The following is a 15,506-nucleotide window of genomic DNA, read 5'->3' as shown; positions in this document are numbered from 1 at the left end:
GACGTAGAAAAGGAAGGAAAGTATTTATAAATTTATATAATTTTCTAGAATCTTATTAGCAGAACAAAAAGGGGAAAAAACAAGTCCAAACAGATCGTTTTGGGGGGAAACATGCGATCGCGACGTCTATTAAGTTGCTAAAACTCGTCTCTGCGGATTTCTAGATTTCTAACACAATCATTCGGTTCTCGCGAGTTCCTTCGCGGCTCTAAATATAGAGAGAGACGGATCGCGTCTTCTAATAAACCGGCTTTCCCAGCCCCCGCCATAAATCAAATATTAATTATCAATAATAACGCGTTTTACACGCCGGCACCCATGGGCGTAGGAACTCCTAAAAATCTGAGGGGGACAGCATTTCCCCCATCAGATCCCCACTTTACGCCCATCTCTCACACTAGGAGTCACACTCCTATCATGCCAAGTCAGCCAGTGCATGCTGGTACAGGGTGGCTGTAAGTGATGTGCAGACCCCATACTGCTGGCAGCATCAATACACAAGGGGGGCAGCTAACTAGGTTTCTGCATGTACTGACTGACTTGGCATGATAGGAGTGTGATTGCTAACAGCAATCATAGTCCCATCATGCCTAGGTTCCAGTACTTACACATCCATGCTATCACACACACACTCATTCATTCATATACTCATTTATTCACAGATTCATTCCCACAATCACGCATACTCATTCAAACACCCTCCCCTGCACTGCAGCTCCTCGATGCCGCTCACAGACTTCAGCAGGGGGCGCGGCCTCCCTCTGCGTTCTCTGGTACTGCACAGAGGAAGCAGGATGTGATGTGATGTCACGTGAACTCTGCTGGGTTCCGCTTCCTCTGTGCAGTACAGAAGACCCTCCCACAGGTAAGTAGCAGGGCTCGAGGTGCGGACCGCGTAAGACCTGTTGCCCTGGCTGCCGATCTTACGAGGGCCGCACCTCGAGGTCTCGCGGGCCGCATTTGCGGCGTTTCTATTGGGGGGTTCCTACGGCCCTGGGGGGGATTTCTTCATTATCGGTCCCCCCCGCATTAGTTTACTGGGGGGGAAACGGATAGAAAGCAGACAGGATTCCTGCAATTAATGGGATTATTGTTATTTATTGGTTTATGAAGCGCCATCATATTCTGTAGCGCTGTACATATAAAAAAAACTAAAAAAAAGGGAATTCAGAGGCGCTGGAATAATCATCACTTTCTGTATGCAGCAGATTGCAAGACATTTTATTTTAATACATTTTTTTAAAATTTTTAGAATCGTGTAATTTAGATTAAGGAGCAGGTCCTGGATAAATTTTTGTGCACGTCATAGATTTCCAGTGGGTGGTAGATAAGTGGAACAGCCCCCCAGCAGAAGTGGTAGAGGGTAATACAGTGAGGGTATTAAACATGCATGGGACAGACATCCAGCTCCAGAATCGAAGACGAGACCAACGACTGATTGAGGTTTTTTATAGGACTTTTTGCCACAATTAGCAACTTAAATGGGGAGGAATAATCAAGGGAAGCGGCTGCTGGTGAACGCATACATTGGGTTCTAATAATTGGTTATTTTAATCTGTATTTTATGGGTTTATTTAATGTTTAGAATTGGAAAACGTCGGATTCGGGGAAAGTTCTGTCTTTCGGTTTCCAGACCGGTAAAAAAAAACAATTCTGCAGATAAGGATACATTTTCATTTTTTTTCTCCCAGAGCCGCTCTGAGTGTAAAAAATGTCCAAATCGCCGTTTACAGACAAGCTGAGGATCTGCAATTTCTCCTGAGATGTATTTACCTGATTATAAGACGACCCCCAAAATCTGAATATTAATTTAGGAAAAAAAAGAAAAAGCCTGAATATAAGACGACCCTATAGGAAAAAAGTTTTACTAATAACTATTAATTCATGTAAACTATTGTTTCATATTTAATTAAAATAAACTATTTCCTTTTATTTGCCAACCTGCCCCCCAGATATGCCTTATACCCCATATGCCATTCTGCCTCCAGAAAGCCCTTATACCCCCCATATGCCACTCTTACCCTCCCCCGACTTACCGATGCTTCCTCAGACTTCTCCCCGTGCTTCGGATTCCTTGGTGTGTAGTGGGGGCAGCCGGCAGAGGTCTGGGGGATGCGCACCGTCACCCTCCGCTGCTGCCGGGACTTCCGCCGGGGCTTCTATGACTGAGCACCGGAAGGTCATGGGATGCCGGCGCTCAGTCATAGAAGCCCCGGAGGAAGTGATGGCAGCAGCAGAGGATGTCGGTGCGCATCAAGCAAACATTCACCGGCTGCCAGAGAGGAGGATCTGGGTCTCCTGGCGCGTTAAACTTATTGTCAAATTGTATAATGTCGGTTTAAATATTAATTGTACAGCGCTACGGAATCTGCTGGCGCTAAATTAATAAATTGCAGCCCAATATCTGTAAATTACTAAAATAATTTGAGTCTAAATATTTTCTCTCTCTCTCTCTCTCACTTGAGTTTTATTTTTTTTTAACCAGTAAACTCTACTAGACAAACCCCCCGACTCCCTAACATACTGCCTGTGGGGAACAATAGAATGGCTCAGTCTAAATCACCCTGTCAGACTCTATGGCTAATGAAAGTCTATGGAGGAACAGACTTCATAAGCATTACCACAAAGCATCAGCACGGCTGGGGGTTATATTACTGTATACAGCGCTGGGGGGTTATATTACTGTATACAGCGCTGGGGGGTTATATTACTGTATACAGCGCTGGGGGGTTATATTACTGTATACAGCGCTGGGGGTTATATTACTGTATACAGCGCTGGGGGTTATATTACTGTATACAGCGTTGGGGGGTTATATTACTGTATACAGCGCTGGGGGTTATATTACTGTATACAGCGCTGGGGGGTTATATTACTGTATACAGCGCTGGGGGGTTATATTACTGTATACAGCGCTGGGGGGTTATATTACTGTATACAGCGCTGGGGGTTATATTACTGTATACAGCGCTGGGGGTTATATTACTGTATACAGCGCTGGGGGTTATATTACTGTATACAGCGCTGGGGGTTATATTACTGTATACAGTGCTGGGGGGTTATATTACTGTATACAGTGCTGGGGGGTTATATTACTGTATACAGCGCTGGGGGTTATATTACTGTATACAGCGCTGGGGGGTATATTACTGTATACAGCGCTGGGGGGTGTATTACTGTATACAGCGCTGGGGGGTATATTACTGTATACAGCGCTGGGGGGTATATTACTGTATACAGCGCTGGGGGGTATATTACTGTATACAGCGTTGGGGGTTATATTACTGTATACAGCGCTGGGGGTTATATTACTGTATACAGCGCTGGGGTTATATTACTGTATACAGCGCTGGGGGGTATATTACTGTATACAGCGTTGGGGGTTATATTACTGTATACAGCGCTGGGGTTATATTACTGTATACAGCGCTGGGGGTTATATTACTGTATACAGCGTTGGGTGTTGTCTTTATCCCGCTTTGTCCTTTGAGGATCGTTTCTCATCTGGTTTCTCATCAGCGGCCGGATTACGTTACCGGATTCATTGCGTCTTGGTTTTTCCTCCCCGTTACCGTAGCGTCTCGGATGAAAGTAAATGTTTTTCGTTGTCGTGTTCATTTCATCTCTGCTAATTTAAACAAGATTCTCCAAAATTACCATTTTCAAGGTCAGCAGCATCCCCGCCGCGGCTGTCCGTCTGCATTACTCGTCGCATCGTCTGACGCTGCGCCGCTACACGGGACGCCCGAGGAAATCCTGCGCATGGAGGCGTCAGCCCCTCGTTCAGCCAATTAGGGATTAAACGAGGTGACAAAGATAATTTGTTTCTTTCGACCATCCTGTCCCAAACTGTTGACTTGACAAAAAAAAATTAACCCCGCTCGGTGCGAGAAATAGTTTTTCTAAATGAGAAATTAGTTCGTTGTCTCTTCAGCCGCTTCGGGCTCCGGAACGAAGCGAAAGAATTCAGAATCCGTTCAAAATTCTGCATTCAATATCCAAAAGCTTGAAACAATAACTGCAGCGAGTCTCCCACATACAGCAGGGTTTGCAGTTACATTTTTTCCCCAAGACCCATAAAATTCTGATAATCCACGGCCTCCTAGCTCTCAGAATAGTGACAGCCGGCACCGGAAAGATCCACTCGCACCCCCATTATCTGAAGTCTGGAGGACACCGGAAATGCATTCCCAAATGGAACGTTATGTCCCCCGCAATTAGTCATTCGCTCCCCAAATATTATAACATTTGGTCATTATGGCTGTGAGACCAATAAAGTAATAAATTAACTCAATTATACACCTTAAAGGTTCAGGACAAACTATAAGTAGTGCTCACTCGGTTATGCCGTTTATGTTTAAATCTTGGTACCTCAGAGACAACCGAAGAGTTACTCACCACGGCTCAGCAACGTTTGAATCTAAACATACAAAGTACATGGAAAATAACGGAGGAATTTAACACGACGTCCGACATCCAGAGTCACAGATAAAATACAATTGGATGTTTGTACTGCAACAACGTGTAATGGGTTAAAATCTCCATCCTGTAACGAGCTGACATCCGCGCCCAGACCCCCTGAAACAAATCCAGGGAGGCTTAAGGTCAAAGTAAGTTATTGGATGTTGATGTAGTTTATCGTGTTTATAATTAACGCTGAAAACGCAATAAAATCTCTTAAAAAAATAAAACATTCCGCATTCAGACGGAATTCACATTAATGGAGCGGAGACTTCAGCTCCGGGGTCCTGAATCTAAGACGAGACCAACGACTGGTTAAGGTTTGAGTCTTTACAGCAGGAGAAACGGGGAGACTAGACGGGGGCCGGACAGGGGCCGATCTGCCGCCGGGGTCTGTGACACTCACTTCTTGTGTCGGGTGTCTCTCCTTCCCTCACCGGCGAGGATACCATAGACATTTTCCTATTTATAAGACAAAAACACAGAATTCCAAACTCTTCGACCAGCCGCCCCTGAGCTCGTTAACATAAAGCAGATGTTTCTCGTTACACCGATTTAACCCTTTAAAGGCCAAATTTATGACTATTTGTGGCTTTTAAAATAAGCCGCGTATAAAACGTTAGAACGCAGAGGTTTTCCCTTCATTAAAGGTTCTTGGCTAAAGTAATAAATCAGACGTCCGTTCCTTAATTTTATCAGCGAAATCCAATTAGCGATTAATTACGGCAAAAGGCGATGCGACGGCCGACGAGCGAAACCGGATTGTTACAATAACAGAAAAAAGAAAGTTTGTGCCGCGATCCGCCCCAAATACCAAATCTGGGGGGTTTAACCTAAAAATATTTTGGATTGCCCCCCCCCCCCTGTTTTTAATGAAGGATTCACAGAAATGTTTTTTGTTTTTAATTTTTTCGTCTCTGTAAATCATATTTTTGGAGCATAAACGAGTCCCGCGAAGTGACGCCAGAAAAGAGCCACGATTTGTCATCGAGTCGCTACGTTTGTCTCGCACCTGGAAAAAATAGCCCAAAAAACAACCAAACAGCCAATAAATTCAGACACCTTTTCTATGTCACGAAAAAGAGATGAAAATAAATTTAATGTCTTTAAATCCGTGATTTATCCATAAAAACATTTTCTTTGGTAATTTTGGTCATATTTCTGTCTCTCAGTTCAGAGCTGGAAAGTGAACTGCCCCTAGTGCTGTATACAGTAATATAACCCCCAGCGCTGTATACAGTAATATAACCCCCCAGCGCTGTATACAGTAATATAACCCCCCAGCGCTGTATACAGTAATATAACCCCCAGCGCTGTATACAGTAATATAACCCCCAGCGCTGTATACAGTAATATAACCCCCTAGTGCTGTATACAGTAATATAACCCCCAGCACTGTATACAGTAATATAACCCCCCAGCGCTGTATACAGTAATATAACCCCCCAGCGCTGTATACAGTAATATAACCCCCAGCGCTGTATACAGTAATATAACCCCCAGCGCTGTATACAGTAATATAACCCCCCAGCGCTGTATACAGTAATATAACCCCCAGCGCTGTATACAGTAATATAACCCCCAGCGCTGTATACAGTAATATAACCCCCCAGCGCTGTATACAGTAATATAACCCCCAGCGCTGTATACAGTAATATAACCCCCCAGCGCTGTATACAGTAATATAACCCCCCAGCGCTGTATACAGTAATATAACCCCCAGCGCTGTATACAGTAAAGCTTCTCGAATAGTTTAACAATTAATAATAAAACGATCCAGGAATTCAATTTGTGGAGTTAAAAAGTATCAGCCGTTCTTTTTCCCTCCGGAGTTTTTGGAATCAGATTTTGAGGAGAAAAGTCATAATATTAAGAAAATAACGACGCTTTGATTCTTCCCGACTGTGAAGAGAAATGAATGGAATCTCATAAAAATTTTACAAATTACCCGGTCCAGGACTTTAACCGACCCGGGGTATTTCAGATACTTTAACGATTCATTTACTTCCGCAGGGAAATCACTGGGCGTCCGACCGGCAGATCCGGAATCAGCATCTGCCCCCCCCCCCACAATAATTAACATTCGTCTGCATCCCCCCTCCCCCCGCTGTAAACCTTAATCAGTCGTTGGTCTCGTCTTAGATTCAGGAGCCGTATGTCTATCCCATGCATGTTTAATACCCTCACTGTATTACCCTCTACCATCTCTGCTGGGAGGCAGTTCCTTTTATTTACACCTTATTAGTATATATATATTTTATTCCACCATTACTGAGTTTAAATCTTGAAAGTGCCCCATTTAATGTTTAAAGCCGTTCCCTGCTGTTTCTATACACATTATCGGGGCTTTTAGGGCTGTAGAACCCTGCGATCCCCTCATACCCAGCAAACATTCTGACCTCCTAGAAAAGAGGGGCATCAGGGGGAGAGAAGTGCACAGAGTGGGAGAGAGGGGTAACAGGGGAGGAGAGAGGGGCACAGGGTGGGAGAGAGGGGTAACAGGGGAGGAGAGAGGGGCACAGGGTGGGAGAGAGGGGTAACAGGGGAGGAGAGAGGGGCACAGGGTGGGAGAGAGGGGTAACAGGGGAGGAGAGAGGGTCGCATGGGTTTTGAAGAGGGACATATGGTTTTACATGCGCTCTTAACCCTTTCCTGTCAGCGCATTATATATATATATATAGATCTCTGCTTATACAGAAATCCCTCCGAAGATCTGCGGCCCTTTAAATTAACCCTTTCCTTTTATCATTTTTTGGATAATTGAAGAAAATGTCCATTCTATGAATCCCGCGCTGACGTTACCCAGAATTATTAACCCTTTCCTGCATTTGTTTTTTTATATATACACAATATGAGAAGAAGCCCAAGGAGCTCTCTTGAGACAGAGAGCTCCTTGGGCGAGACGCGGGTTCCTCTCCCCGCACGGAACGATCTCCTAGACAAGTCGTTGACAATTTTTAAATGAGCTCAGAAGCCGCTAATTAATAGCCGGTTTTGGGCCCCGGATAATTGCGTTGCATTTCAGTGAAATGGAAATGCGATCCCGCGGGGCGGCTGCAGCCATCGGAGGACGGAGCGGCAAACGCTGCATAAATTGGAGGAGAAGAAAAAAGCTCCGTTTGTGGCGGGCGATTTTTTAGCCATTTGCGGGTTTTTTAATCCTTTTTCCACTAAATGAACTCCAAACATCGCCGAGCCTCGGACTCATTCGTTATTAAATAACAAGCAGGCGGCTCGGTCACCGGCGCGGCCTCCAAACGACCATTAATTTCTTTGATCTGAAGAATTCTCCTGAAATTCTAAGTATTTCTTTTCTACGGGGCCGATATATATAGACGAGCCGGGGTTTATTCACTAAGCAGTGGGTTTGTTGTCAGTTGGGGTGAAAGGAAACATTTTGACCCCCATCACACACATCCTGACGCAGGGACTCGCTAATGGCGGCAGGCGAATAGGTCTGATAACGGTCGTTATGGAAACCGTGGCTTGTCAGGGGGAAAAGATATTCTGAATGGAGTCACCTGTGTTCATGCAGGGATTCCAGCTGTGATAAAGCAGGGAGAAAAGCCCCAATCAGGACGGTGGTCTCTGGAGACCCCGCTAAACATGCAACATAATAGAGAAAAAACGGATAATATTCACTTCACTTCCTTTTTTTTTAATGGCTGCCCATTTTTTTATCGTTTACAGAAAAAATAACAAAACAGATGAAATATTGGGGAAGGCGTGAAGTCCGCAGCGTGACTGAGCCCCCCGCGGCCCCCACGGCACGACAACAGCTTGAAAAGCAGCGGGACTTCCGACACGATCGGCTTCCCTCTGATCCCTGAGTCTGAAGAGATTTCTGTCCTGCTGCCCAGCAGTGAATGTTCTGCGTGTTCTCGGCGTTCTGCGTGTTCTGTGCTTTCTGCGCGTTCTGTACGTTCGGCGCGTTCTGTGCGTTCGGCGTGTTCTGTGCGTTCGGCGTGTTCTGTGCATTCTGCACGCTCTGTGCGTTCTGCACGTTCTGTGCGTTCTGCGTGTTCTGTACGTTCGGCGTGTTCTGCGACGCGTTCTGTGCTTTCTGCGTGTTCTGTGCGTTCTGTGCGTTCTGCGTGTTCTGTGCTTTCTGCGCGTTCTGTACGTTCGGCGCGTTCTGCGCGTTCGGCGCGTTCTGTGCGTTCGGCGTGTTCTATGCGTTCGGCGCGTTCTGTGCGTTCGGCGTGTTCTGTGCGTTCGGCGTGTTCTGTGCGTTCGGCGTGTTCTGTGCGTTCTGCACGCTCTGTGCGTTCTGCACGTTCTGTGCGTTCTGCGTGTTCTGTACGTTCGGCGTGTTCTGCGACGCGTTCTGTGCTTTCTGCGTGTTCTGTGCGTTCGGCGCGTTCTGTGCGTTCTGCGTGTTCTGTGCTTTCTGCGCGTTCTGTACGTTCGGCGCGTTCTGCGCGTTCGGCGCGTTCTGTACGTTCGGCGCGTTCTGCGCGTTCGGCGCGTTCTGTGCGTTCGGCGTGTTCTGTGCGTTCGGCGTGTTCTGTGCGTTCGGCGTGTTCTGTGCGTTCGGCGCGTTCTGTGCGTTCGGCGTGTTCTGTGCGTTCGGCGTGTTCTGTGCGTTCTGCACGCTCTGTGCGTTCTGCACGTTCTGTGCGTTCTGCGTGTTCTGTACGTTCGGCGTGTTCTGCGACGCGTTCTGTGTGTTCTGCGTGCTCTATGTTTTCTGTAACGCTAAGGAACACAATACGTCAGGATTTAGCAAGTTTTTCCATCACACGCCTGCCTTGTTTGGGGGGAACTGGGGGGAGCCCGAGGCCAGTGATTCAATGTAACTAAAACATACTAACATGCTAACTCACTGTAACACCGCACACGCACACGCTACCTCCCTCCTTCCCAGGCACCACTAACCCCAAGTCTGCCACTGAAACTCTAACACCATATTGAGACACTCACACTCACACTAACACCATACACTAACACGCACTCACACTATCACCATCACCATATACTATCACGCACTCTAATACCATACACTAACACACTGTCAACATACAGTAACACGCACTCACGCTATCACCATACACCAGCACGCACTCTAATACCATACACTAACACGCACTCACGCTATCACCATACACTCACACTATCACCATACACTCACACTCACGCTATCACCATACACTCACACTCACACCATACACTCACACTCACGCTATCACCATACACCAGCACGCACTCTAATACCATACAGTAAGAAGTAATAGAAGCTGCCGCCCGTGAAGGGGTTAATGTATTTTGCACCAAACTCAAAGCTGCAACAAAAAAAAGTCACGCGCCGAGGGCTGTTGTATTTTAACGTTAAATATTAAAGCCGCGATAAACCTCGGGGAGGAAAAACCCAGATCTTTGCTGAAGCCAAAACTGCTGACTGCACCGTGAGACGGATGAGCTGGCGGCTCCGGGCTTCTAATTGGCGTTCGGGAGGCGAGGAGTCAGCGGATTTGGGGCAGAATTTACCTGCGGAGATTGCGCAGCATACCTGCCAAGTGTCCCTCTTTAAGGGAACCAGTCCCTCTCCCCTGTTGCTCCTCTCCCCCCCACCGATGCCCCTCTCTCCTCCCCTGATGCCCCTCTTTTCTAGGAGGTGAGAATGTTTGCTGGGTATGAGGGGATCGCAGGGTTCTACGGCCCTAAAAGCCCCGATAATGTGTATAGAAACAGCAGGAAACGGCTTTATATATTTTTTTTTTAATAAATTATAAAATAGACGGAGCTCCTGCGGCTTCGCCCGGTCGGCAGGGAGTTTCCGCGATGATCTCGGTGGGTCACGAAAGCACAGCGGCACATGCGCAGATACCCCCGCCGGGGCTGCCGCTCTGAAGTCCTCCTTCACTGCAACGATCCTGATGATTTTTTTGGCTTTAATAAAATGCAAATATAATATAATGCCGTCTGCAGTGATGTCACCAACACATCATCAGCGTTAACCCCTCGTTACCAGAGAGATCGCTGGGAAGCACCGAGGAGATCTCTGATCACAAAAAAAAATGTAAAATGTAATAAATACATAAATAAACGAAAAACATATTTTAATATTTTATTAAATACATTTGCAAAAAAGTGGGTTTGTCTTTTAGCTGAAATACAGAACCGGCTCATCTCGGGCGCTTTAAATATTTTATTCCTAATAATTTTGTGTTCTATTTAGAAATATAGTTTCTAACTAAAGCCCGGCTCGTCCCGAAACATTTCTATCAAACCTTAATCAGTCGTTGGTCTCATCTTAGATTCAGGAGCCGTATGTCTATCCCATGCATGTTTAATACCCTCACTGTATTACCCTCTACCACCTCTGCTGGGAGGCTGTTCCACTTATCTACCATCCTCTGAGTAAAGTTACCTATTTTTCCAGGGAGTGCCGCCAGGTCGGCAGATAAAGTGATTGTTTCCCGCGTGGTTCCGCACATCGTTTGCTTTGCGAGGTCTCTCGTGCGGGGATCGCGGGTTCTGTCCTCCTCCTCCCAGTCAATTCCAATCTCGGAACGGAAATTAAGCCCAGCGTGTGAAGCTCTCCAGCCGCCGCGCCGCGTGAACGAAGTAATGACTTCAAATGTGTCTTTTCTGATATTTGCGTAACTGTTTTCAATGATTTTTGCAAAATAATCGGCCTCGACGATGTGTAAAATCACATAACTTCACCCAACGAGCCGAAAGACGTTTACTTTATAAAAAGGATAAACTACGATCTCCGGCAGCAACCCCCCCAGCGCTGTATACAGTAATATACCCCCCAGCGCTGTATACAGTAATATAACCCCCAGCACTGTATACAGTAATATAACCCCCAGCGCTGTATACAGTAATATACCCCCCAGCGCTGTATACAGTAATATAACCCCCCAGCACTGTATACAGTAATATAACCCCCCAGCACTGTATACAGTAATATAACCCCCAGTGCTGTATACAGTAATATAACCCCCAGCGCTGTATACAGTAATATAACCCCCCAGCGCTGTATACAGTAATATAACCCCCAGCGCTGTATACAGTAATATAACCCCCCCAGCGCTGTATACAGTAATATAACCCCCCCAGCGCTGTATACAGTAATATAACCCCCAGCGCTGTATACAGTAATATAACCCCCAGCGCTGTATACAGTAATATAACCCCCCCAGCGCTGTATACAGTAATATAACCCCCCAGCGCTGTATACAGTAATATAACCCCCCCAGCGCTGTATACAGTAATATAACCCCCCCAGCGCTGTATACAGTAATATAACCCCCCAGCGCTGTATACAGTAATATAACCCCCAGCACTGTATACAGTAATATACCCCCCCAGCGCTGTATACAGTAATATAACCCCCAGCGCTGTATACAGTATTATAACCCCCCAGCGCTGTATACAGTAATATAACCCCCCAGCGCTGTATACAGTAATATAACCCCCAGTGCTGTATACAGTAATATAACCCCCCAGCACTGTATACAGTAATATAACCCCCAGCGCTGTATACAGTAATATAACCCCCCAGCACTGTATACAGTAATATAACCCCCAGCGCTGTATACAGTAATATAACCCCCCAGCGCTGTAATATAACCCCCCAGCCGTCGCTGTCAGTCATGTGATATTTTGGGTGCCTTTCCCGGCTCAAACACCACACTGAGCTGATGCTTTATGGCGATGCTAATGAAGTCCGTTCCTCATAGACTTTCATTAGTCAGAGGGTCCAGCTGGGTGATTAATACTGAGCCATTCTATTGTTCCCCACAGGCAGTATGATAAGGAGTCGGGGGGTTTAGTAGATCGGTGTTACAGGGTCACCGTACCCAAGGCTGGGTACCCCTGTTTGAGGGCTGAGGAATCACCAGTCAGTCCCTCATACGGATCGCACTCAGCTATCCACGGATCATCCAGACCACCATTCGTAGTAAACCAAGAAGAACTCTCTTTATTACAAACACACAGAACTTATATACAATCTCAATGCAATGAGTACCGAACCCAACCCCCAATCCCATCAGCCACATCCCATCACAAATCCCATCAGTATACAGGGGATGTATCAGGTGAGGGGATTACAGAATACAATGGGTTCCCCCACCTGTGTTATCCCCCCTGTAGTGCGGGTGCCGTCTGGGCAGACAGGGCTGTGCTGGCTGATTAAGAGCCCCAGCCAGATTATAGGATCGTCTCTTTGAAGGCTGGGGCTGAATCCACATCAGTCTCTGGGCCGGTTACACAATAAACACAATATAATATATTACCGGGTCACAGTATACAGAACCGGACACAAAAGTGCTCCGTGACCCGGCTAAACTTCATATGACACATGAGCCGGCTAGCCTGGCCCTGTCACAATGAGTCTCTCCTCGCTGACATCATTTTCACGTTTCTGCCGACAGATCTTAAAGGTAAAGCAGCCGCATTTTAGTATTTGTTATAATAAGTCGCATGTTTGGTCCGGGGAGGTTTCAGCAGAAATCAAACTGCCCCCCCCCCCCCAACGCAACAAGAACACAAATAAAGAAGGCGAGGTTTATTGATTTTACAGATTTTATTGGATCAGAACAATCTCATAGCAAAGAGACATTTAGCTCGTGGTCCGGTTTGGTATCCAAATAACTGTTTCTTTCCCACCACCTTTATTTTGGGTGGATAGCGAGCGGCCATATTGGATGCGGCCGGCGCTCGCCAGAGGTTACGGTGGGTCAAAAGGGACAAAATGCTCCAGAGTACAAAGTATAGCGAGAAAAATAAAAGATTTCTGCCAAATCGGACGCGCGTCGGACACGAGATCCGTCACATTTTGGTTCATTACATCCTAAGCATGAACAGAATGAGCGTGTGATCCACCAACGTGATCTATCTGCGGGATCCACCTGTGCACAGCTGTTTCCCTGAATCGATTCTGTATGCCATTGGTGGATCAATAAACCTGTTTCTGCCTCGGGTCGGGAAGACGGACTGAGAGTTTAGAGAAATAAAGTATTTTCCCTCGTTAAAGTTCGTGGAAATGTAGTTTTTTTTTTTAAATAGATCTAAGCCTCACCGCCGATGTCATATTTACATTTTATGCCCCCTTTACTGAAAAAGCTCCATTTTGTAATTATTTTTTTGTGCCATGCTATATGCTATATTTCATAAAGCATATTTTTTCCCCCTAAATCAGCAGTTAGATTTTCCTCATATAGACAAAAATATAGGAAACCCTTTTTTTCGGACACTGATCGGAATAAATAGCCCGTCGAGCGAATCCGGTGACTTTGGTCTCGTTTTAAGTATAATCCTTAACTTCAATAATTGGATAATTCCTTTTATAGCCTCTAAAGGTAAAATATATATTTTTTTATGTATTTTTGTTCCGTGGCGTCCCAGTAAGGCCGGATTCCTGCCTTTCACTTAAATTTCTAATTCAGGTCTGGCAGGTGAGTGAATGAGACGTTTCCGTGTCACTCGCTGCGTTTGAGGCCAATTCATGAATTTCCATCATCAGAAAAAGTGTAAAAAGTATTTTAGACGCCGTATATAATAAACGCTTTAAAGTCGTTACTTCGGCTCTTGTATAATCGTTGGAATCCTAAACACTTTTACAAGTTACAATTTGCATAAAAAGCTGTGGTTTTTGGCTCTTCTTTTCGGAATCCACTTAAAATGGTTTCATTGGCAATTCTGATCTCCGCAGCCCCTGAAAAATAATCCCCATTTCTTTCTCAAAAACACAGATGATGTAAAATGATGACATCACCATAATCTACTGATCTATATGTGTAAGGAAGCAAGCGATGAACTCAATCGAGCCGGGGGTTCCCCAGTCTCATGAAACCTCTGAGTAAGATCCCAAATGCAGGCATTTTAGCTGAATTTGTGGCTGTGGCCCCCGATATGCGCTGCTGCACTTGGTGGGACGGAACGAACACGCGTGTAACGGTACAAGATACGCAGAAACCGAATCCGGACGAAGTCCCGTCTATCGATTATGTCTTTATTACTCGCAGAGGACGGACTCGGAGTGCGAGGAAGAGACAGTAACGAGACGCCGCAACCAAGCCATGGACTGGTTATGGGCTCTGGAGCAGGACTGGCCAAACTGGCCCCTTTATTGTCCACTCTAAGCTTACTGGGGGTGATGGGAGTGGGACTCAAGAAACGTAGCCAGCAAAATACATAATACTGAACCAAAAATCTTTTTTTTTTGTACAAGACACTTAATAAAGACAAGATGAAAAAAAATCCAAATGAAACCCCCTGGGGGGGGGTAAGAACGGAGCGGATGCGTTCTGTTGGGACTCGACCTTTAATAGTAAATTCGGAAACAGTAAACAGAGCCTTTTAATGAAGGATCAGCGAATCATCTACCGGAGATCCGGGATCCCGTTGTTCCTCCGGTCCCAGATTACAATTTGCTTCTGATATTTATTTTTTTTTAAACCCAAATTCCAGGAAAAAAATTCTATGCCCTTATATGGGCAGGCCACAGAAATGTCTATATTTCCAACAAGGTGTCTCTCGAACAGAATTCCGATCCGTTGGTTCCGCTGCTTTCAGAACCGGAGAACGTTTTCCAGAACAGGTCTGGCGGTCGAGCGCAAGAACCGGTAACACCGAAAAAACCACCGAACGGTAAAAAAGACAAAGAAAAACATGAAACAGAAGAGAAAACACATCTTATTACTGAAAGGAGCCGACGCGGCCACCGAATCCCCGCCGGAGGCTCTTCTGCCGAAATCTGAAGATTCCCTTTTAATTCAGGTCGGAAATAAAACGATAAAAACGATTTTAAAAAAAACCTCATATTACGCTTTTCGGCAAAGACGTGGCTCAAAATAAAAAAAAAACAGTTTTTCAACAAACAAACTGACATATTCTCCATAAAATATAAGCCCAGGAGCTTCGGCCCCCGGCCGGACACCCCCAAACGCCACAAAAGCTTTTAGTCTTCTTCGGTCGACTCCGGAGCGGTTTGTTCAGCGATTTCAGACGGACAGGGAAGGAAAGTGAGTAATAATTATATATATATGCTTTTTTTTTTTTTGCTGTTATAAGTCCGTAGAAGAAGTCCT

This window comes from Sceloporus occidentalis, unplaced genomic scaffold (genome assembly GCF_023333645.1).
Source record: "Sceloporus occidentalis isolate IW3139 unplaced genomic scaffold, rSceOcc1.0.p SCAF_411, whole genome shotgun sequence".
NCBI lineage: Eukaryota > Metazoa > Chordata > Lepidosauria > Squamata > Phrynosomatidae > Sceloporus > Sceloporus occidentalis.
Note: the sequence above shows the minus strand (reverse complement) of the source record.